We start from the raw sequence: 23,157 nt of genomic DNA, 5'->3' as shown, positions 1-23,157 counted from the left end.
CCCTGTGGGGCAGCCATCCCCACTCTCCACGTCCAGAAGCGTTTCCTCCTCCTGGACGGCAGCTGTGTCCTGGTGAGATGCTGACGGCCCATGGCCCGCCCGCCGCGAGCCCGCCCGGGGGGTCCCACTTCCCTCTGCCCAGCCCAGGCACAAGGTGGGGCTTTCCCAGGTGTGCGCAGGTTTAGGGGGAGCAGCCTGCGCTGGTAACCCAGAGGCCGTCGCCTGCCCTAGATCCACCGAGGGGACGCGGGGAGTGGCCTGCGGGGCTCGGGGTACGGGGTGGGAAGGGCCACGGAAGAGGGCGAGCTCCAAGGCAAGCCCCTGGGAGCCTCAGAACTGCGGAATTGTGCTAAAATAAGCCAGGGAGGTAGCGAAACTTAAAACGCTCCCGTGGCACTTTGTGCGTGGTATGTGAATGGCCGTGGGAGAGGGTAGTGGACGGCCGTTTCCTGTCCCTTGCCCTCTAGCAACTTCTCACACTCAGTGATTTGCCTGCAGATTTGTTTTGCTTTGTGGCACATGATCTGCGCGCTGCCAGGTGCTCCCCGGTGTCGGATCCTCCCTCCAGGTGGCCTGTGCCGCTCTGATGTCCCAGTGTGGCAGCGTCCCTGACTTGGGCCAGCCCTCCCGCCCCCAGAGATGCAGAGTACCCAGGATGTGGAAGAAAAAGCAAGGCGGAGAGGCCTGTATTGAACTTTTCACAGCTGGGCTGAGGAGGTATCTGTGTCTTAACTTCCCTCCCGCACCCCCCAGGGCCGTGGCATCTTCGCTGTGCCCGTGGGACCGGCTTCCTGCCGCAGCTCCCATCACCCCGCACACATGGGATCTCTCTCTCCCTCCTTTTACTTCCCAATACCCTTGAATATTCCAGGGCCAGCCTGGCCATCTGAGAGCTTTCCCTCCACACCGTCTGATATCCTGCTGCCCTAGGGCCTGTCTGCATCCCCCAGGTGATGGGTGAATTCTGATTTTCTACATCCGGGGTGAATCCTCAGGGGATCCTAAACCCTTGCAGCCCTGACTGCTTGGGATGGGTGCTCAGGTGGGAAGCAGGCACTGCTGAGAGGTGGCACACCTGAGTTCCTTCTTGGTCTCACCTTCTGCCCATGTAATAAAAATTGTCACGTGCCAACTACTTTCTGGGAACTTTGCACATATTTAATTATCACGATTACCCTGCTTGGGAGGCATTATTCTCCATTTGAAGAGAAATTTGAGGTGTAGAAAGGCCAAATGACATTAAAGGTCGCAGAGCTGTCTGCCACAGAGATTGCATTAGGCAGATCAGTCTCCAAAGCTCTTTCCAACCAGTTCAGGAGGTAGTGGGTCCCTGGGCCCTGGAGGTGAGTAAGCAGAGGCTGCACGGCCCCCTGTCACGGAGAGAGCATGGCCAAGGAGAATGTTCCTTCTTGTCCTGAACCGCCAAGATTCTAGGACTAGGTCTTGGCTAGGTCTAGGTTCTGATCTGGATATTTTCTTTCTTTCTTTCTTTCTTTCTTTCTTTCTTTCTTTCTTTCTTTCTTTCTTTCTTTCTTTCTTTCTTTCTTTCTTTCTTTCTGTTTTTTAAAAAAGATTTTATTTATTCATGAGAGACACAGAGAGAGGGGCAGAGACACAGGCAGAGGGAGAAGCAGGCTCCATGCAGGGAGCCCGACATGGGACTCTATCCCGGGTCTCCAGGATCAGGCCCTGAGTGGAAGGCAGATGCCCAACCGCTGAGCCACCCAGGCATCCCTGATTTGGATATTTTCTAATTGGCATGAGCCTCTTGGGAAGTGTGGCTGGCCCGGGCACCTCAGTGAGGTCTAGCCCTTGGGTGGGGGTGGGGAGAGGGCGACAGGGGTGCAGAGAAGGGTAAGAGGATGGTGCGCTGGGGGCAGCGACCAGGTAATGAGTTCACCTCTTCCCTTCCTGTTCTTGCAGCTTTTTCCTTGTTGCCCGGGGCTGCCCTCTGAGTCCAGGATGGGCAACAGGTCATACTCCAGAGATGCTGTGGATTCATTTCCAGACCACTGCAATTAAGCAAATATCACAATAAAGCAAGTCAAATGAATTTTTTGGCTATAGTGCATATAAAAGTTATGTTTACACTATATTATAGTCTGTTACGTGTGCAATAACATTATGTCTAAAATACAATGTAGGTACCTTAGTGAAAAATATTTTTTAAAAAAGATTTTACTTATTTACTCATGAAAGACACACAGAGAGAGGCAGAGACACAGGCAGAGGGAGAAGCAGGCTCCATGTAGGGAGCCTGACGTGGGACTCGATCCCAGGATCCCGGGATCATGACCTGAGCTGAAGGCAGATGCCCAACCACTGAGCCACTCAGGTGCCCCAAAATACTTCATTGCTAAAAAATGCTAGCCACCATCTGAGCTTTCAGCAGGTTACAATCACTGGTCACAGATCACCATGGCAAATATAATCATAATGGAAAAATTTGAAATATTGAGAACTTCCAAAATGTGACACAGAGATGAGAAGTGAACAAAGGCTGTTGGAAAAACGGCATTGGTAGACTTGCTCGGTGCAGGGTCGCCACAAACGTTCAATTTGTACAACATGCAGTGTCCACAAAGCGCAATAAAGCAAAGCGCACCGAAACGAGGCATGCCTAACTTAAAAATATATTCGATTCCAAACAGAAGTGTCACCAGGGCTGCAACGTGCTCTTTATACACTGCAAGGGAACAAGCCCAGGGCAGGGAGCAGGGGTGCCAGGTTTAATCTTGTTGCTGCTGCGGGTTCCTGGTGTGACTTTGGGCAAGCTTCCCCGATGTTTAATGAGGGGCTGGGGAGGCTCACTGCCGAGGACCCTCCGGGTCCTGATGTTCAGTTTTCTGGGTGGGGGAAGCAGGCTTGCACGTGTGTGGAGCGGCGGCTGCAGCATGCGGCCTGTAGTAGAGGCAGGGTGTGGTGGGCGTTGACTCAGTTTCCCCCTGCTCTTGCCAGCCCCCAGACTCCCATTCTAGCGAGCGTCTCCCAGTGTCCTGGACCTCAGAAACTGAGTGGGATAAGAAATGTTGTTTCAAGCTGCTTGGGGGATGATTTGTTATGCAGCTATAGGTTACTAAAACGCTTCTGTGTCTGGGATCAGATGGCAGGGGTGGCCTGGTGGCTGGCTGAGGCCTGAGGCCACAGTGGCACCTAGTCACATGTCTCATCATTTAGGAGGCCAGCCTGGATTCTTCATATGGTGGGAGCAAGAGGAGTCAAGCCCCCATGTGGTGCTCTGCTTGCATCATGTTTGCTAACAACCCATTGGCCAAAGCACGTTGCGGAGCCAGCCCGGACTCAAGGGGTGAGGAAACAGGCTCCATCCCTTGATGCCTGGGGAGGAATCTGTGGCCACTTTTTGCAATTACAGAATGCGAGGCTCATGTGCGAGCTCCCACTGCCCTGAATACCCCATCCTTCTCCACTTCCTCGCTCTTAACCTCTGAGTCTGAATCCACATTTATTGAGCACTTGCTATGCGGCAGGTGGCCTCCCCATCACGGCTCTAATTCATCGCTAACAGCAGCCCTTGCGAGGAAATCTACCTCACCGGGGAGGCATGGAGGTTCGGAGAGATCAAGTGGTCCGAAGTCATAAAGCTGGTAACTGGAAGAGCCAGGACTCAAACCCAGGTCAAGGAATTCCAAGTTTGGTGTTAGTTTTACTTTCCCTATCAGGGTGCCCAGAACTTTCTATTTAACTTGTTCTTTTTCACAGACACACAGGCAGGATTTGTGGAGACTGGTCCCTGGCTGGGTTCTCCCCCAGGAATCCCTGCTCTGGGATTGCTGGTTGGCGCCGAAGGGGATCAGTCTGGGGCAGGAGGTTTGGGCAAAATGAACAGACTCTAGGGGGCGACAAAGGCCAAGGTGCCTTCTCATTGCCGCCCTCTGTTCCTCCATTGCCGCCTTCCTTGCCTGTGTCTGTCCTCAGAGAAGAGAGAGAGGCTGGCCATTAGGAAAAAAAAAATCATTCATCTTCAGGCACTAAGAAACCAGGAGAGGAGGGAGAGGGGAGGGAGGGAAGGAGGAGGAGAGACAGAAAGGGAGACAGAGAGGAGGAGGAGGAGGGTCTTAAGTGATGCTGTGTGACCTTAGCCAGGTCAGGTCATCTCTCTGAGCCCTCTTTCCTCATCAGTAAAGAGGGGGCATCTTATGGAGTGGTTGTGAGGATGGCATGAGAAAACACGTGTGAGTACTTTGGAAACTGTTAGGTGCTGTACCAATATTCATGAATGCTGTTGATAGTGCTACAATTATTAGGTCACGGTGGGAGAACCTAATGCTGGGAAAGGGTGTTGCACCCCAACAGGTGCTAATGACACATGTAACCCCCCATCTCTAATGAGCAGCTTTGTGTCAAGTGAAAACTGGAGTTTCCTGGTTGTAAGAGGTGACATGTGAGATGCCTCGTTGACCTAATTATTGGGGTGGGGGGAGAGTCGCCATACTGCAGGTACATAATCGAGAAAGATAACTGATAACATGCAGTTGTTCCCACAATTGCTCACTTTGCCTTCAGGATCACAGTCAGGGTCTGAGGGTTTACTGGAAAATCTACATCTGTGGAAGCCCTGAAGGTCATCAGCAATTATGCAGAACGTCGGAGTGCTGCTTTTTTGCATCCCAGGCATACGAAATTTATTTCTTTAAGATTAAAGTATGATCTCAAGACATACCGAAGCATATTAGCATTTCATGTGCATTTTTGCTTTGGATAAACACACAGTTCTCCTCATTTCTCCATTAACCACATCTATACCGCGGGAGGTTAAACAGCTTTTTCTTGAAAGTTAGAAAAAAGCCTTTGACAGGTAGGTGCTTAGTGTCTAAGTTATAGGACTTGATGGATCAGTTTGTCAGACCCACCTCACACCACACGGGAGATTCTCTGACCTATTCAGGAAGACTGGGCAGTTTTTACTGCCAGTCATGGCACTGGCTGGTGCATGGCGGGCCGTGTCCTGCACAAACGCTAACTTGTTTTGTGCATCACAATGAAATCTTTTTTTCATTTACAGCAGTAATTAGGGATCCAAATTTAAGTTAACAACCAAGTCTGTGTTATTAACATAAAACACACACCTGAAGTCACATTGCTTCAACGTGACAACTGTCTGACGACTTGCTCCTGCTCTTGGAGGCTGGACCCCTTCTTGCAATGTACATTCTGAACCCAGAAATTCTAAACTGTAAAGAACAAATCTCGGCTGTGCTAGTGGTTGAGAACAGTGGAAGTGGCCTGGTGTAGCTTGTTGATACGAGAGAGAAAACCAAAGGTCTTGAGCAGGGCTTGATTATACCTAATGTATTAGAACAATTCGGGATTGATACTTGAGGGACTTCTGCCTCCTTTGAAGGAGGGAGAGGCTATGCCTGCAATGCTTGTAGCCGCTGCCAGGTGGTGGTAGTGTCTCCAGTGGCCTAAGAGTCTGAACTTTCTCCTCGTGGTCTATTAAGTGTCAGAGACTCACAGGCGTATAGAGCCAGTCACTGCTCCATCACCCACTAAAATCAGTCTGGTTTGAGCCATGATTCTGGCACTTAACTAGCTGTGTGGTCTTGGACTTAAGCTGGCACTTAACTAGAATAGTTAACTTTCTCATCTGAGGAAAGAGGGTTAAAGTAGTGCCTTCCAGGACTTGGGCATTTTGTATTTGTAGAGCACTTCCCACCTTACCAGGTGTCCTCTGACGTGTATCTCCAGGTGCCTACACAACCTGGCATGAGGTTAATGTACTACAGCTCCACTATGAGCTGTGGGGGGCAGGGAGCATGATTTCTACTGGACCAACCCCTTACACTGGCACATTTATCAATTCATATTTACCCAGGAGTAGTAGCTATATTTATTGAGCATATATCCCTCTCAAAACCAGTTGTTTGAATCCTCATGGCATCCCTATAAGATCAGTATCATTTTTACACCCATTTCACAGAAGGGGAAATCCCCAGGGTTATAGGAAATTTAAATGAACTAATGAATAAAACCTGCTTAGCACAGTGCCTAGGACATAGCAAGCGCTCGTTATTTATAGTGATTATTTACAGATGAGGGGAGACAGGCCTGCAGACTGAGAGGTATAAAGCAGCAAAGCACAGGAGAGGGGACAGTTAATTCTTCCTGGTGAGGGATCCAGGCAGGCTTTGCCGAGGAGGTGACAGGTCAGCTGGATAATAAAGGAGGAGTAGGGATGGCAGGGTTGTTGCTTGTTTCCTAGTTTGGTTCTTTTCTTTTCTGAGAGAGAAAGAATGAGTGCACATGCACCAGTTGGAATGGGGAGGGGCTGAGGGAGAGGGAGAGAGAGAATCTTCAGCAGGCTCCACACAGGGCTCGATCTCACTACCCAGAGATCATGACTTGAGCCGAAATAAGAGTTAGATGCTTAACTGAGTGAGCCACCCAGTCACCGCACTTCTCTTCTTCCTCTTAACAACAGGAACACCCCTCCCAGATTTAGCAAGACACATGGCCACCTAGCTAGAGATGATGATTTCCATGTTTCCTTGCAGCCAGTGAAGCCATGGGACTGAGTTTCTACTTCTTAAATGTGAGTGGAAGTGAAATTGCTTGCCATCATTTCCTGTGGTGGGAATGTAGTGTGGGTGAACTTGCTTGGCCATGAAGGGATAACAGAGCAACAAAATACAGGGAGAAACTCACCAAGAAAAAAGAATGAACTCAAATAAATATAATCAGAAATGAAAGAGGTTATAACTGATATCACAGAAACACAAAGGATCATATGAGGCTACAGTGAACAGTTATACAACAACAAACTGGACAACCTGGAAGAAACTGACAGAAATGCCTGGAAACATACTGTCTACCAAGACTGAATCAAGAAGAAGAGAAAATCTGAACAGACTGGTTACTAGAAAGAAGAATGAATCAGTAATCAAACATCTCCCAACAAACCAAACTCCAGGGCCAGGTGGCTTCCCTGGTCAGTTCTACCAGACTTTCAAAGAAGAATTAGAATTAGTCATTTTTTAAAAGATTTTATTTATTTATTCATGAGAGACACACACAGAGAGAGGCAGAGACACAGGCAGAGGGAGAAGCAGGCTCCACGCAGGGAGCCCAATGTGGGACTCGATCCCGGGACCCCGGGATCACGACCTGAGCTGAAGGCAGATGCTTAACTGCTGAGCCACCCAGGCAACCCAAGAATCAGTCATTTTTAAACTCCTCTAAAAACTATGAAGGAGGGAATGCTTCTAAACTCATTTTACAAGTCCAGTATTATCCTGATACCAAAACCAGAAGGATGCCCCCAAGGAAAGAAAATTATAGGCCAATATCCCTGACGAATGTAGGTGCAAAAATGCTCAACAACATATTTGCAAACCAAATTCAAGATATTAAAAGGATCATATACTATGCTCAGGTGGCATTTATTCTAGAGATGCAAGGATGGTTCAACATCCACAAATCAATGTGACACACCACGTTAACAAAATGAGTGATAAAAATCCTATCATCATCTCAGCAGATGCAGAAAAAGTATCTGACAAAATTCAACATCCGTTTATGATAAGTAATCTCAACAAAGGGGATATACAGGAAACATCTCAACATGATAAAGGCCATGTATGAGAAGCTCATAGCTAACATGATATTCAGTGGTGAAAAGCTGAAAGCTTTTTTGTCTTAAGTTAGGAGGTACAAACTTGTGATTATAAAATAAATGAATCACAGTGATATAAGGTACAGCATGGTGGCTATTGTTAATAATGGCATATTGCATATTTGAAAGTTGCTAAGAGTCGATCTTAAAAGTTCTCATCACAAGGAAAAAATTTTTTGTAACTATGGATGGCAACAGGTGTTAACTATATTTATTGTAGTGATCATTTTGCAATATATAAATGGTGAATCCTTATGTTGCACACCTGAAACTAATATGTTATATGTCAATTATAACTCCATTAAGACATTGTGTGCAACTGATGAATCACTGAACTCTACCTCTGAAACTAGTAATACACTACATGTTGATGAATAGAATTTAAATAAAAAATAATTAAGATTTTTGTGAAGTTGGTCACTGAATAAAATAAAAAAAAGGAACCTGGGTCCCTGGATGACCTGGGGGAGCATAGCTATCCCATTCACCTTGGATCACATGCCTGTGTCCAAACCATCACCTGAGAGAGACATAAACTGCTACCCTCTTTGAACCACTGTGTTGTTGGCTTTCTTATCTGAAACCTCTTAGTCTGAACACTAAAGAGTACAGCGGGCGGAGAATAAGTAATACTCATAGGGCACAAGAGCATGTCCAAAGATATGAAATGTGAAAGAAGTTAGAAAATTTTAGGAAAATATTTCACAGAATATTTTTGAGGACCAAATGAGGGAAATGTATATAATTGCTTAGTACAGTACCTGGCACATGTTAAGTTCTCAATAAATGAAGATCATTTTTTTTTTTTTCCTGTCTGAGGTCAGGTTTTTAGGGCAACATCTATAAAATAGGAGTAATGTCACCTGATGAAAACGGAGGTCTAGACCTTTTTTTTATTATTATTTTTTTATTCATGAGAGAGGCAGAGACACAGGCAGAGGGAGAAGCAGGCTCCATGTAGGGAGCCCGATACAGGACTTGATCCCAGGACCCCGGGGATCACGATCTGAGCCAAAGGCAGACCCTTAACCACTTAGCCACCCACCTGCCCCTGGACCTTTCTGTTTTAAGACAGTATGAATAACTTGGAGAAATTCTTTTGGGAGCAAGATTTAAAAGAAAAATAATTATTAAGAAATGCCGGAGTCCTCTGCCTTCCCACTGATTTCAATAATTTAACAAAATCTCCAGTGCTCTTTAGGACTCACCTCTAGCTAACATGGATCCTTCTCAGTGGGCCCTAGAAGCATTAGCAGGTCCTTGAAGGAGTTCTATATTCCATGGGTGGGTTTCTTGGTGCTTCTGCCTCTGAGATAAATCCTCATACTGGCCCTGCGAGGCTCTGCACCAACATCACGTTCGCGGAGACCTTTGGGCAGACCTGATTCTCTGGATTAACAGGCATCTCCAGCAAGCTTTACCTTCCCTCCTATTACTGGTGCAGCATCCGCTTTCCCTGCCCGGTTGCGAGCTCTTCCAGGCTGGGGAGCAGGAGCGGGTCACATTTGTTGCCCCGGGACCCCACAGGGCAGAGTAGGAGCTCGGTTCAACTTTGCTGAATGGGTAAGATGTTTTTGGGGCAAAGACACAGGATCAGTGGGGGCAGGAGGAGATTTTAGGGATGTTAGTCTGATGTAAAAAAAAAAAAAAAGAACATGCTTCTCATTCATACGTTAGTGCCCGAGCTTTGTCCTTTAGGCACGTGAGTCCTTCCGGCCTTCTGAAAACGCTCTTTGGCGGTGGTGGGTGGTCAGGAAGGTGGAAGCCCACTGGCTTGGGGTACTCAGGCCTCGGTTCTAACCTCAGCTCTGTACGGACTTGCTGGAGAAACTTGCTGAAATGCAGAGGCCTTTCTCCTCTGGGGTTCAGTTCACTCGGCTGTTAAAATGAGGCCCCCAAACCTGCCTCACAACAGTGTTGGGAGGATCAAATCCATGTGTAAAGAGCAGCTCCGTAGGCTTCTGCAGAAATCTGAGTGCTCTCAGTTGTGTCCCGTTAGCTGTTAGCTGCCCCCTGTTCCTGCTTCCTCCCTGTGAGGTTCAGATTGTACAGTGATCAACGGTGTGGAGTTAGGCATCGAACCTTCTGGGTTACTGCCACTCACTAGCTGTTGACCTTGGACAAGTCAGCTCACTTCTCTGTGGTCCAGCTTCCTCATCTGCAAAATGGTGAGCGCTGACCTTAAGGGGTTCTTGTCAAGACTAAGTGAACATGATGTATAAGTACATATTTATATATTATTTTACTAATGTTTCTAATATTAATGAAATATATATCCCATTTTACATTATCTATAATATATTGCATTATAGACAATACCATCATCATATATAGGATGTATTTATATAGATCTGCAACTTACAGTAGTACCTGGCATGAGGTAAGTGCTGCATCAGTATTCGTCAGTGTCTGACCTCTCTCCTGGTAGAGAGAGGTAGGTAGCAGGAGGGCAGCAGGCATCTGAGAAGATCAGGAGAGGGGGCCTGACAGAAGGGGAGGCCCAGTGGGAGGTGGGGGGCCCTGAGGGCATGCTCTCCTCAGATCTTGGGAATCTCTGCCTGCTGGATTCACAAGGAATTTGCTGCTAAAATTAATGAAAGAACCCAGGTTTGCAAATGACTTTCTTTTAAGAGACTTGGTGTAATTCTAGATGACCTCTCCAAAATACAGCTCTCCAACTCCCCTGGCCTTTTGCAATGCCGGCCTGGGCATCCGGGAGAGGCACGGGCCCTGAGCCTGCACCAGGGTTTGCGCAGCACGCCTCAGTCCAGGTTATCTGCGCCAGCAACCCCCCTCCTGAGGCAGTGAACCATTGCTTGTTTGTATTGAGGCAGTAATACGGCTGAGAACTCCTGGAATGGATAATGCAAATCCCCAGATAATCCCAAATTCCATATTAGCCAGTCATTTTCACTTCCCTCTCCGCAGCTGAGCCTGTCCCAGAGCTTCCTGATGGGGGTCCGATTACCTTGCCGGCCTTTTCTGCGCAGGGACCTTAGCACGTACGCCCCTTGGCACCAGGTGGGTACCTGGGAATCGCCTGTTGGAGGAGGGACAGTGTGGGCGGCTGTGGGGCAGAGGGCTCGCGGGCTGCGCTCTGCACCCAGGAGGCGGTGGGTTCTCAGGGAGGCTGCGCAGCCCCGCCAGGGCCAGAGTCCGAAAACTGGGCAAAGGTTGGCAGACGTGGAGGGCCAGCTAGAGGGCACAGAGGGCTCAGAGCCTTAGAGGGTCAGAGGTGAGAAATCCGCACAGTACCGTGGGCACTCTGCCCTTTAGGCCGCTTTAGAGGAAAGGAGGAGGCCGGTTGGCGGAGGGGAAACCATCTAGTTTGGGAAAGAGGGGGCCGGGCTGCCCTCGATGGGTCTGTGGGGCCCTCGCAAGTGTCTTTCCCTCTTGAGCCTCCGTGTTTGGCCACTCCCTTCCCCATCTTCCCCGAACTCCAGACCAATGGGTTTTGCTCCCGCGGCCCAAATGTCGCCTCTGCTAACTTGCCCGGACCCAGAGGTGGCGCTGGCCAGGGGCCACTGCCCCTCCTCTTCCCCGGTGCTCTTCCTCCCTGCCCCGCGGGCTCCTCTCCTTGCTCATTGTCCTCCCCTTCTCGGGAGCCGCTGGCGCTCCCCGCTCCCCCATCCCTCCTCCCCTGCTCCCCCTCCCCTCCATCCCCTGCTCCCCCGCCCCTCCTCCCTCCTCCCTCCCCCCCCAGCGGCCGGGGCGCGGGCCGGGCGCGCGCTGGGTGGTCCGGGCCGGGGGCGGGCGGTAGCCTGCAGGCGTAATTGGCATGCACGCCGTTGTAGCTGAGACCGCTTAATAAAGCATTACATATCTCACCGCTTCCATATTTCATTACCTCACGCGGAGCCCGTGAGAGGGCCCTAATGGGAGTCAGCTGTGTTTTTACTTTCTGTTGTCGGCCGGGGACGGGTTTCTCTGCGGATTCTTTGAAATGAAATAATGTGATGCACGCCGCGATAAGGGCCGGCCGTAATGAGGCCCAGGCCGCGGGCGGCTGCTATTGCTCCAGGTGTCGCGTATTTGGGCTCCGCGGACGGCGAGGAGGAGGGGGCGGCGCCGAGGAGGAAGGGGAGGGGAAGACGCGTGGGGGAGGAGGGGGAGGAGAGGGGGAGGAGGGCGAGGAAGGGAGGAGCAGAGGAGGGAGGACGGGAAGGGGGGAGGAGGGAGGATGGGGAGGAAGGATGGGGAGGGAGGAGAGGGAGGAGGGGAAGGGAGGAGGGAGAAGGAGGAGGGGTAAGAGGAGGAGGGGAGGAGGAGAAGGGAGCAGCGGGGCTTGGGAGGGGGCGGTCCTGGCGGAAACTAGGGAGGGAGGAGGTCACAGCGGGATGCGGGAGAAGGAGACAGATTCCGCAGGCCAGAGGCAGAGCCAGTGCCTGGCTGGAGAGCCAGCAGCCAGCTGGGGGTTCAAATCCTGCTTTGGCCCTGGCTGTCCCTGTGATCCCCTTGCCTCCTAATACTTAAGGGGTTGCTGTGCTGAAACAAATGAAGTGGATTTGTAAATAGGAAAGGGCAGCATCCCATATATGGAAAAAATGGAATTCTTTATTGTGACAAAGGAGCTGATGCCCTTTGAGCAGCCCCTCCGGCCGCAGCACCTGCCAACAATTTCATCCGCCTTGCTGCTGAAGTTCTGTTACCTTCCCTTTACAGAGGAGGAGACTGAGGGTCACAGAGGTGACAGACTGGCTCCAAGGCACACAGTGAGAAGCTGAGGATAGCCGCGGGCGGGCGCAGAACCAGATGGAGACAGGAAGAAATGGGGAAGGACATAAAGTTGGGCCACTACCCGTGGCTCCCCCCACCTGCCCCCAAAATTGGGCTTTCCTCTCCATCCCATGTTATATAGGCCACCTGGCCTGGGTCTGAGGCTTTTGTCTTCCTCACTGGGATGGAGTAGAGAGTGGGCAGGCTCATGGGGACAGGAGGTGGTGTGGGCCCGGGGAGGTGGGGCACTCTGGCTGCTGGGGAGGCCGGGCCCAGAAGGCCCCTGTTCTGAGTACTCTCTCTTGGAAATTCTGTAGCCACAGGCCCTTGAAGGAAAGGCGACAAACTCAGACCAAAAAGCAGCTCTTCTGTGACTCCTCCTTCTCCATCTCTCTTTTCTTTTCCAGAAAATAAAGGCTCCTGGAGGAGTCTTCTATCTCCTCAGAGTCTCTCTCATAACCACCCACTCTCTCCACCCCCACCCCCACCCCTGCATGGCCAGGGGCAAGTTTCCAGTCTTGCTCCTAAGCCCTCAGGACTCTTAAAATGCCCCCCAATCCTGCTGGTTGGCTCAGGGCTCTGCTGCTCTCAGGATGTCCAGCTTCCCAAACAGGCTGTGCAGGGCCTCCCCCAGCAGGGTCCTCCCCCAGGCCCAGAGACCTGCCCCCACCCACCCCCAGCAGGGCCCAGGGACCTGCCTCCCCCAGGAGGGCCCAGGGACCTGCCCCCACTTCCCCCAGGCCCAGGGACCTGCCCCAACTTCCCCAGCTCTGTCTCCCTCTCTAGCACAGCCCCTGTGAACTAGGGGGCTCATCTCTCTGCAAGGTCATTACCAGGAATAGCTCTGCGCCGCTTGTTCACTCCACTCCTGCTGCATGAAGTGCCCTCCTGCAGGGGGCCCACCTTTGGAGTCCTGCTTGCTCTGGGCACCTCAGCACAGTCCCGGGCACCCCAGGAAGGCTTCTCTCTGAGCCCTCCTGGGCTTCTCCTCACCCCACCTGCCATTTCCAAGCTGGATAGGCTCTTCCGTCTCTGAGCCTCAGTTTCCCTATTTGTCTGACGAGGGGGCAGGGGTCCTGATTCCTGGGCCACATCATCTCATGAATTGACCCGACTGGGTGTTAATTTCTTCTTGAAGTAGAAACAGTTTTAGATGGCGGATGTGTCGGGTGGGAACTGTACGGGTGTGCCTACCACGGGCCAGGCATCGTCCTGGCACTTTCTATGACTTGTATATGTGCATTGCTTGGGGTTAGGGAGCCTTAAACAGAAGCTGGGATTTGAACTCTAATCCCTGAACCTGTGCATCTGCGCATTTGGGTGCACGTGTGCACACGTGTGGATGTGCATGTCTGGGTGTACACATGTAAAATAATGGCACTCAGGGTTGGTGGTTCACTCTACCCCTCTCTAAACTCTTTTATCTCCAGGGGCCCCTTGAGGCGGGGAGACGGGGTGATAAGGATGTATAGACACAGACAGACACACAGCTGCTAGTAGGCATGCCCAGGAGGCTGGAGGAGGTGCTCCCTTGGCCCAGGGAGCCGGTCGGACCCTCTCACCGCAGAGTTCTTTACGGTTGACCTAACTTTGGCAGTGTTGTGTCACGAATGACCCTCTTCCCTACATCCTAACTTTCTGTGCGCAAGGCTTATTTCTGAGCCTTTGCTTAAGCTGGTTTCCATCTGGAATGCTTTTCCCCGATGCCCACCTGTGGACGTTTACTCATCCTTTATAAGACCTGGGTCAGATCTCCCCTGTCCACAGAAGCTGGCCAGACTCTGCTCAGAACCCTCTTTTAGAAGGTTCCATGCACGTGCACGTCTCTCTGGTCCAGCCTGCAGTCTGTCTCTCTGAGATCCCTGTCCCAAGACCATGAGCCCCTGAGAGCGGGGCTGAGCCCCACTCTGGGTCCAGAGAGAGCTCGTGAATGGCTGGCCATGCAGGGCGGGCTTGGAGGATCACTGAAGATGTGTGCAAGTCCCCACTCACAGAAAGAGTGCAAAAAATGGCAGCGCGTAATATCGTCATGATTTATCACCGAGCTCTTGCTTTGGGCCAGGTTTTATGTCGCAATCAGTCTTTTACTGAATTCTCACGACGTCTTTATGGGATTGATGTTACAGCCCCATTTTACCCATGAGAACACTGAGGCCAAGGACAGCTAAGTAACAGCGGGGGGCCAGAGCTCGCAGTGGCAGAGCCAGGCCCAGATCCAGTCCTGTGTGCGTGGGAGGCGGTCCCTTCTGCAGGCTTCACCCGGATCAGATTGCTAGCGGCTGGCTTCCCTGTTCCCTGGGCCTGTCAAGCAGGGCTGCTCTATTGATTAACATGCAAATGATTTTTTGAGAGAGGGCTTAAGTGTAGTTTGGTCCCAGCCAGCCACAGCTGAGATTTGCAACCCAAGCCCCAGCCCTCGCCAACCGCTCTATCAGGTTTTCATCTCTAGAGTGATTGACGGGTATTTTTTTCCCTCTCTGACCCAGAACGCCAGGCCTCCAATACTACTGAAATGTTTGCACAATCTTGAAGCATTTATTTAAAAGTTGCTTTTCCCCAAAGGGCCCGGCCTCAGCCAGATCCTGAGCCAGATCCAAAAAAACAAACAAATCCTATCTTTACAAGCTCCTCAGCTGGGCTGCGTGGGGCGGTGGGGGTAGGGGGTCTCCTGGGCCCACCTTTCCCTTGGCTGGCTGACAGGCCCGCCCTGGGGGCGAGGAGCCCGCCTGCCTGTTTACAGCCCTTTCCAATTCGAGGGCCAAACAGGAAAGGGGTGGGAGCTCGGGGAGGGGGCGAATGTCAGCAATCACAAATAACACAGTTGCTCCTCAAAGCAACAGGCGCTGGAGATGTGATGGGGATGTGGCTGGGTGGCTTTCTTGAACCAACGTGACCAACTCAGGCCCCGGCCCCCCAGCACTAACCAGAGCGTCATGGCTGGGACAGGGGTCCCCCACTAGGCGTCGGAGCTCTCAAATGCTAGGCCTGGTTGGGTCTGTGGGCTTGGAAAAGTCCCTTCTCTCTGGCTTCAACCATTGTGGGACGACAGAGGTGGCTGAGCTCCAGTTCTGGGCACGCTCTGCCGCTGAATAATGCCCATTCTAGACTTTTCTCTTGGACCAAGCAAGGGGAAGAGGAGAGCTCCCATTTACGGAGGGCATTTTGTGTGGCCGGTACTGTGTCTGGCACTTTATGGAGATGGGCTCACGTACTTGTCGCAACTGCTCTGAGACTTCCTCTCTGTGAGGAATCCAAGGCCAGGGTAGGAACACCAGGTCGGACGGGCTGGTCCCCCTCTGTCTCCTGGCCCCTCCTGGCAGAGAACTGTTGTCGGGCTGAGTGCAAGTCCTACTTTGGGATGTGGCCTGTCTTTTTCTGCCCAGTACTGGGACGGAGGTGACAGAGGTGCTCTGCAGAGGGGGAGCCTGAGAACTGGCAGGTGACAGTCTTATACCAGCTTCTCATGGCTACCCAGGGGCCAGCTAGCCACTCATGGGCGAATTGAGGCCTGTGGCTGGGAGGGCCCCAGCCAGTCCCCTGGGGGATGGCCTCAGAAGTCAGACTCCAATGTTTGAATTTTTATCCAAAGCCCCCCTAGTTCGCACTGGACGTTATCCACCCCTGAGGTGGGCTGTCTGCTGCCTGCTGGAAGAAATCAAACCTGTAACGGCCTCCGTGCCCACGTCCCTGTCACACGGACTAGGCATTCCCACACCTATGGCTCGGCCTTCTGGGTACTTCCTGTGTTACCTTGGGCAGGTGATTTCAGTGTCCTTTACAAAAGGGGGCCCTTATGCCATGGGGCCTGTGCTCTGTGACCATGAGTCCAAGCTGATGTACGGCAGGCAGGTGACTGCCACTGCTGCCGTTTCCAGTCCGGCCGGGCGCTGCTGCGGAGTGACCTGTCACTTGACTGGCTTCTCCTCGCCCCAGCCTCTTGCCCACTCTGTGAACAATCCGTGCTAACTTTGGGCCAGGGAGATGATCTTGAAACAGTTGTGTGCACAGGCTGGGAGCTCCGGGAGGAGGCTCCACTTCCCCCATCTAGGAGCTCTGGTAGAGCGGGGCCCTCCTGACCTCGCCCTGCATCTGCAGAGCCTGGAACCGATCGGCACCACTAAGTACGTGTTTATGAATGAACACAACCCCAGGCAAGTTCTTTCAGTTCTCGGAGCCTCCATGTCTCATCTGTAAAATGGGGATAATAGCACTACTTAACTCATCTCTTTGTAAAGATTAAGGATAACAATCCACAGAAAGTGTTCAGGGCAGTGCCTGGTGTATACTGATGATGATCTCATGGACCCAGAAAAGTGGAGTCTCAGTGAAGGTTCAACACCACACAGCTAGGAAGTGGCAGGGTTAGGAATGAAATTCAGGGTTGTCTGATTCTAGACTCTGAGATAATAACCACTATTGAATGTCACCTGAAGTAGAGGTTGCAGACTGACCCACGGCATCTACTTTTTTCCCTATTTAGGAGTCATAGAACCTCCAAATTTTAGTTGAGCACGTGGCCAGCAAGAATAGACTACTGTTTCTAGTCTCTCCTGTGGCTAGTGGTGGCCGTGTCACGGAGTTCTGGCCAATAACTGCAGTTCTGTGTGGAACTACCTGGAAGTGTCCTGAAAAGGAGTGGGCAGATGCATCCTTTCCCCACCATCCTCTCTGATGGTTGGCATTACGACCGAGGAGCGATAGCACTAGTCATCAGACATCTAGGATCATGAAGTGACAGCAGGAGAATGAAACCACACATGGTATCACAACCGGACAGAAGGAATTGGGTCGCTGACAACCTAGGATCCATCATATCAGTCTGTTCTTGAAGCCAAAGAGAAACTTTACTCTGCTTAAGCCACTCTTGTTTTGAGTCTGAACATAATCCTAATGAATTCACTGCTTCTCATTGGTGGACTGTCATAACTAAATGTCTCCTGCCATAACAGTGATCAGACTGTGGCATTTTATTTATTTATTTATTTATTTATTTATTATTTTTTTAAAGATTTATTTATTTATTTATTTATTTTAATTTTTTTTTTAAATTTATTTATGATAGTCACACAGAGATAGAGAGAGAGAGAGAGAGAGAGGCAGAGACATAGGCAGAGGGAGAAGCAGGTTCCATGCACCGGGAGCCCGACGTGGGATTCGATCCTGGGTCTCCAGGATCGCGCCCTGGGCCAAAGGCAGGCGCTAAACCGCTGCGCCACCCAGGGATCCCGATTTATTTATTTATTTATTTATTCATGATAGAGAGAGAGAGGCAGAGACACAGGAGGAGGGAGAAGCAGGCTCCATGCCAGGAGCCCGACGCGGGACTCGATCCTGGGACTCCAGGATCACGCCCTGGGCCAAAGGCAGGCGCTAAACCACTGAGCCACTCAGCGACCCCCTAGACTGTGGCATTTTAAAAATGATCTGTCTTTGTCCCCAGGTGAAGCCACATGATGGCAGGGATTCTGATTTCTCACTGCTGGTCTCCACTGACTGGTTCCTGCTAGGCACCCAGCTGCTTTGGTGGTTCTCAATCACGACAGCTTAACTATGCTAAAGCCCCATTTCCCAGAATTCCCTTCCCTGCATGGTTATAGATTAGGAGATACTTTGGTTGAGATGTGGAAGGTGGTAGTGAAGCAGCAGCCATATTTTGTGCGTGCATGCAGGGTCCAAGCTCACGCTCTCTCACTTCTCTGCTGGCTGGGCTTTGTGGGCTCCAGGGCTCCTCCAGCTCTTGCCCCATCTCCTGCTTCAGCGTCCCTGACTCCTGGACCTGCTGCGTGTGGTGCTTCGTGTGGAGAAGCACCAGCTTTTCTTAGAGGACATCCGGTCACTGACGTCAGATGCTTAGGGTGCTGACAATCCTCGTGGCGCTAGTTGTCCTTCTTTCTCCTAACTCACAGTAGCTTCGCCCCCTCACTGCCTGCCCTGTGGCCTTCAGGTTCTAGACCAGACATGGAAGCATGCAGAATATCTAACCAGCTTCCATGATTGCGTAAGGTCAAATCCTTAAAATAAATTCCTTATTCTATGTATCTTCTGCTTCTTTTTTAAAAAAGATTTATTTATTTTTGGGCTGCCTGGGTGGCTCAGTGATTGAGTGTCTGCCTTTGTCTCAGGGCGTGATCCTGGAGTTCTGGGATCGAGTCCCACATCGGGCTCCCTGTGAGGAGCCTGCTTTTCCCTCTGCCTGTGCCTCTGCCTGTCTCTGTGTGTCTCTCATGAATAGATAAATAAATAAATCTTACAAAAAATATTTATTTTTTATTTGAGAGAGAGCTTGTGCATGTGCAAGTGGGGGTGGGGGTGGGAAAGGGGCAAAAGGAGAGGGAGAGAGAGAATCTCAAGCAGATTCCCCACCCAGCATGCTGAGCCCAACCTGAGGCTCGATCCCATGACCCTGAGATCATGACCTGAGCTGAAAGCAAGAGTTGGATGTCCAACTGACCAAGCCACCCAGGCGCTCCTTTATGTATCTCTTGTGATCAAGTCCTGATTGAACATAGGTATCAATACATATTTATTAGATGAATTAAGAAATGATTTATATGACTGGTGCTCTGATATGTGGTACTCACTATGGACATCTGTCTCTACGTGCCCGAAGCAGCTGGAAGAAGGACTTAGGTCCAAACTCTAGGACCCTATATTTCCTCATCCTCAGGGATGCAGCATGTTCAATTATGTCCAAGTGGAGTTTGAGGGAGCCAGAGGGAGCAGGGGAGAACATAGGTGGGGCTGTGGGGTAAGTTTTGGGTGGCTTGGATGCAGGGTCCCATCACTATGACAATACCTGTCTCTGCCCCAAAATGGGACCTAAGGTAACATCTGCTTTTCCCATCAGCCTTTGTAGAAAGAACAAGGAGAAGCACCTTGGTTAATGTACCTGATTCTTTGATTTCATTTTCACTTAGAAGATTCAGGGATGTTGTTGGCTCCTTGTCATGTCCAGAGAACTCTCCCCCAGCTCCCCTTTCACCTCATGATAAAGGTCAAGCCCCTTAAATATGTGTATGAGACTTTCTGTGACCTCATTACTTCCAATGGGGTTCTCCTTGAACCACAGCCTCCTTAATAATGTCCCAGATCATCTGACCTTCATTTCAGTGAATTTGAATGAATCAGATTTGCAGGTCTGTGCACCTGTAAGTTGTTCTCTTCAGTTATTATGTTGCCATCAAGAGCCTCAATTTTTAAGATTGACCTCCCCCCTCAACTCAGGTCAGGAGGCCCTTCCTGGAGATAGGGGAGTTAAGTCTATAAAGTTTATATCCCTGAAGAGAGAGCTCTTTGTCTTTTCATCCATCCACCCACCCATCCACTCATCCATCCATCCATCTATCCACTTATTTATTTTTCCAGTACTCTCTGATTTTACTCTGGGCCAGGCCTTGCACTGGGAACTGAGGATCCGGAAATGAAATAGATTCCCTGCTCTTGAGCAGCCCATTGTAGGATGGACAGTCTCATTTTCCTGTGGCTTGTTGGGGCTATATCATTTATCCTAAAGCGCTGCTAATGCTCAATACACATTATTTTTCTTCCCTCCCTTTTCCTTATGAGTCTAAGGTCACTCTAGTTGAGCACCAGGGAGATGCCCCTCAGAATTGAGACTGACTTTCTCCAGTTCATTTTGGTCAGAGGGACGATGATACCGTTCTGAATGTGTCATCCTTTCCTCAAGAGCCTTTGGGAATGCCTGCACCTCACTGCTTATGGAATAAGGTGCAGATTTGTTAGTAAGGCAATCAGGAAATCCCAGACTTCTTAACAGAATGTCTGTCTCTTATCCATCCATCCACGTGTCCATCCTCCATCCAACTGTCCATCCAGCCACTTTTCACTCAACAAACACTGATGTCTTTTCTTACCTTCTCCTACTTCTTTTCTTTCTCTTTGTGCTCGGTATTTCTAAATGGCCAACTTCCTTGGCCTCATGCCTGTGTGGGCAGGCTCTTCCTGTTGCATTGGGCTGAGGCTGCTGCTCCCCTTCCTTGCCTATTACTTCCTACTTTTTCTTCAAGGTCACTTCCTCCATGAAGCCTTGTCAACAGTCTTCCCTCTGGGTTTCCATTCCTAATGGCTGGTCTCACTATGGGACCTATATTTCATAGCACTGTTTTTCTGGGTCTTTCTGTGGCACACTGACCTCCACCTCCACTCTACCAGGGTGGCCTCTGTGTACAGTTATTTAGGTTGCAGGCTGCACCAGAACACCCAGCTGAGGGCTGTGCCCTGATCGGGGTCGCCTCTGCTCACAGGAAAGAGTGTTCCCCTCCTCACCCTCCCCCATTTCATACAAAGGTACCTACTCTCCAAGTGATAGGTTCAAGTGGCTGAGCCCACACACCGGGGGTATTTTTTCTGTTATCCCACACAGGAGTTATTTGAGCTGATTCGAAGTTCTTGGAGGCCACTAAGGATCACTTTGGGTTCTCAGTTCCCCCAGCTCCTAGTGTAGCAGCGCCAGGTCTCAGAGAACAATGTGAATGTTCTTGGAAAGAAAGGAGGAGGAGAAGGAGAGAGAGGAGGAGAAGAAGGCTATGAGTAGCAAATCTTGGTTCTCTGGGCCGTCAACGGAGAAGGACTCAGGCTCACCTCGCAGGGAAAGGAGGCTTCTGGGCTGATGCAGTGGTGGCGGCAGGTTTGTTTGGAAATTCTCCAGTAAGTGGGATTCTTGGGCCTGTCACCCAGTGACCTCGAGAGCTTGCTGGAGGACCTGCAGACCAGGGCTCCTCCAAATATTGTTTTAAACTGATTGATGCCACGCCAGGCAGGGAAGGGGCAGGCATTTTTCATACATGAAAAACAATACATTCTGAGGCCAAAATGAAATGATTTTGCGTCTATACGATAACAGGCAAGGAGACAAAGACGATGTTTGAGGACATTTAAACCCTCAAAATCATTAGTCACTGTCCCGGCGGGCTACACAAATAAATGATCAATGCACAGAAAAACAAGGCCCTCTGAGGTGTTTGCCCAAGACCACTTATGTGTCAAACAGACTTATTAGATGTGAAGGGAATGATTATTTGTACAAAGTGAAATGAACATGTGCAATAATATTGTAAAATGTTTATTAGTCTAGAGTGTGCTGAACGTTCCTAAAATATATCAGCTTCTCAGCTTGCATTTAATGTACTGTTATAAATGATATCACATCCTTCCAAGCCGATTTTCCGCTTAACGCTAAGCTTCTTTGCTGGGGAAATCGTGTTTTCAGATCTCAAGTATGAAAACATTGTGGGGTTAGACTCTCCCTCCTCCTCCCCACCCCCCAGCTCTGTCAGTTAACTCCCTAGAAATCCCGTCCTGAATCTGGCCGGGAGGGACAGGGCAGTTGGTCAGGCCAGATGGAGGTTGGAAAAGGAAAAGGCGGTGTGAGTGAGCTGTGTAGCGGGAACAACATTAGACTAGAAATCCAGGCTCAGATTTCAGGATCTGCTCATGAATCTCCTGCTGTATGACCTTGGGAAAGTCCCTTCCCCTCCTTAGGCCCCAATCATCTCCATCAGAAAATGAGAATCTCTAAAGAGACTTCCAGAGCTAAACATTGGTGTTTTCTATATCCCTGCCTGCTGAGTCCTGGAAGACCAGATGAGACACTGGGAACTGAGCAAATCAACTGCTATAGAAAAAGTCTTATTTCTTTCCTATAATTTTGGCAAACTTCTACTCATCCTTCAAGGCCCTGCCCAGGTTTCCCTCCTTTGGGAAGCCTTCTCCGATCTCCTAAGCAATCTGTCAGTGAGTCCTCTGCTGTGATAGTACCTCATCCTCATGTCCTTTATTATATTTCTGACCCCCACCAGCCTGTGCTGTTCCCATATCTTTGTCACCAAGGCCAGGCACAGAATTGTAGCTCAGGGCAAGATTACTGGATGCTGGATGGGGAGGAGCAGACTTTTGGGACCTTTAGACATTATTCATCACCTGGCCTGCATTCGAAGGTAGGATTTTCAGCTGGAGTGGCGAAGGGACCGGCCCAGGCTTGCCCATCAGCACCAGTGGAGTTCAAGGGATGAAGAAGGGCTTTGCAGGCTTTCTGGGAAGGGTCAGGTGCAACACTTCCTATGAGCTGTCACCTTCCCGCCTGTTACGGTCTGCATGTTTGTTTGACAGATTGCTTAGGAGATCGGAGAAGGCTGCCTAAAGGAGGGAAACCTGGGCAGGGCCTTGAAGGATGAGTAGAAGTTTGCCAAAATTATAGGAAAGAAATAAGACTTTTTCTATAGTAGTTGATTTGCTCAGTTCCCAGTGTCTCATCTGGTCTTTCAGACTCATGACTCAGCAGGCAGGGATATAGAACATACCAATGTTTAGCTCTGGAAGTCTCTTTAGAGATTCTCATTTTCTGATGGAGATGATTAGGACCCAAAAAGGGGAAGGGACTTTCTCGCAAGGTCATAGATTCATGTGTTGAAACCCTAATCCCCAGTGGGATGGTATTAGGAGGTGAGCCTTTGGGAGGTGATGAGTCACGAGGGTGGAGCCCTCCTGATGGGATTGATGCTCTTCTAGGAAGGGACAGACAGTAGAGAGCTAGCCCACCCTCCCCAGGTGCGGACCCAGTGAGAAGGTGCTGTCTGCAGCCAGGAAGAGAGCTCTCACCGAACCTGACTGCTGGTGCCTTGATCGCCTTGATCCTGGACTTCCCAGCCTCCAGAACAATGAGAAAGAAATTTCTGTTGTTTAAGTGACCCACTCTTTAGTAATTTGTTATAACAGCCCAAACTGACTAAGACAGTACCCCAAAATGGGGGACAGGGGAGCCCAGCTAAATTCTAGGCCCCAGGCCCTGG

At 50.3% G+C, this 23,157-nt stretch overlaps 3 long non-coding RNA genes across 5 annotated transcripts in view; 2 read left to right on the top strand and 1 right to left on the bottom strand.

The window, feature by feature from the left end:
* Positions 1-1,574: 1,574 nt before the first annotated feature.
* Positions 1,575-11,754, bottom strand: LOC112642514 (uncharacterized). Of its 3 annotated transcripts, none has more exons than XR_004805285.2 (5): positions 11,481-11,754; positions 10,602-10,673; positions 10,004-10,217; positions 8,842-9,834; positions 1,575-2,012 (listed from the first exon to the last, which is right to left on the bottom strand). It is a non-coding gene; the product is annotated as an uncharacterized LOC112642514 (long non-coding RNA). The 3 variants fall into 3 exon arrangements; XR_003125291.3 differs by having other exon boundaries at positions 8,842-9,791; positions 9,996-10,217; positions 11,481-11,753; XR_003125292.3 differs by having other exon boundaries at positions 8,842-9,791; positions 11,481-11,752.
* LOC118350786 (uncharacterized) overlaps positions 10,188-23,157 on the top strand; it is a 44,234-nt gene continuing 31,264 nt past the window's right edge. Inside the window, exon 1 of the long non-coding RNA XR_004805286.2 lies at positions 10,188-10,654. This is a non-coding gene — a long non-coding RNA (uncharacterized LOC118350786). The remainder of the gene's footprint in view (positions 10,655-23,157) is intronic.
* On the top strand, positions 12,226-12,787 carry LOC125752579 (uncharacterized). Its single transcript, XR_007402485.1, has 2 exons — positions 12,226-12,345; positions 12,667-12,787. It is a non-coding gene; the product is annotated as an uncharacterized LOC125752579 (long non-coding RNA).

This window comes from Canis lupus, chromosome 15 (genome assembly GCF_003254725.2).
Source record: "Canis lupus dingo isolate Sandy chromosome 15, ASM325472v2, whole genome shotgun sequence".
Classification (NCBI taxonomy): Eukaryota; Metazoa; Chordata; class Mammalia; order Carnivora; family Canidae; genus Canis; species Canis lupus.
The sequence above is the reverse complement of the archived record's forward strand: the minus strand, read 5'-3'. Positions and strand labels throughout refer to the sequence as shown.